Here is a 945-nt window from a genome sequence, read left to right as displayed (position 1 = left end):
GTGTTTCTGAAATACTCATTTGCCTTTTGATTTCAGGTAGGAGCAGGACTTCATACTAGTAGCACTCATTAACTTGGTTGTACATATTTTGAGCTTTGGACTGCAAGGGAATGAATTTTCACCAACACTGTTCAAATTCTGTCATGTAGGCAGCTAGTGGAATTTGAATGCCTGTAGGTAGTGTCTAGAGTGTCAGCTTCCTATAATCCATTCCACTAAGTCAAAGGATGAATCTTTTTCAAGATACCTTTTGAGTCCTTACCTGTAGGTGGCAAATACTGGGAAATTCTCCTGGACTACTTCAGCTCCTTTGATAAATGAGAGGGGGAGGAACTGGAACTAGTAATGCATCAATAAGGGAAAAAAAATAATTAAACTTTTATCAAACTTTGGTCTTTTTTTAGTGTTGGGTCAGTGTGTATCAGAGTTTCAAAATTACAAGATCACTTCCCTACCAGCTTTGAGTTGTGTACTGCTGCTGATTAACCACTATCTGTATGTTCTGTCTCTGTGTTTGGCTGTTGACATTCTGTATTGTATGACCCTCATGCGTGCTCAGTTTTATAAATTGAAATGCTGCAAAACAAGAATTGAGCTAAAACAATGTATAGGCTGCTCTAATGGGATAACTATTTATTGCCTCTCTGTAAACTGTTAACAATTTGCTTGCTGTAGAAAAATACCCTTTAAGACATGATAATCTTATTTTTCTAGAGTCACTGGTAGACTAACATTTTATCAGTTGTCTCATTAGTTTGTTTTGCATCAAAGGGGGAGAGATGGGATTTCCTTACGTGAGAAACTTGAAAGTTTGAATTAAAATTTGAAATTCTTGGAGGCTTTTAATCTGTGCTTTGTATGAATTCTCATCATCTCCATAATGGTATCTTACACGTTATCATACAGTGGTCTTAAGGGTGCTACACTCTGGGTTGCCATCACCTA

The sequence above is a fragment of the Charadrius vociferus genome, unplaced genomic scaffold (genome assembly GCF_000708025.1).
Source record: "Charadrius vociferus isolate BGI_N301 unplaced genomic scaffold, ASM70802v2 scaffold163, whole genome shotgun sequence".
Taxonomy (NCBI): Eukaryota; Metazoa; Chordata; class Aves; order Charadriiformes; family Charadriidae; genus Charadrius; species Charadrius vociferus.
The sequence above is the reverse complement of the archived record's forward strand: the minus strand, read 5'-3'. Positions refer to the sequence as shown.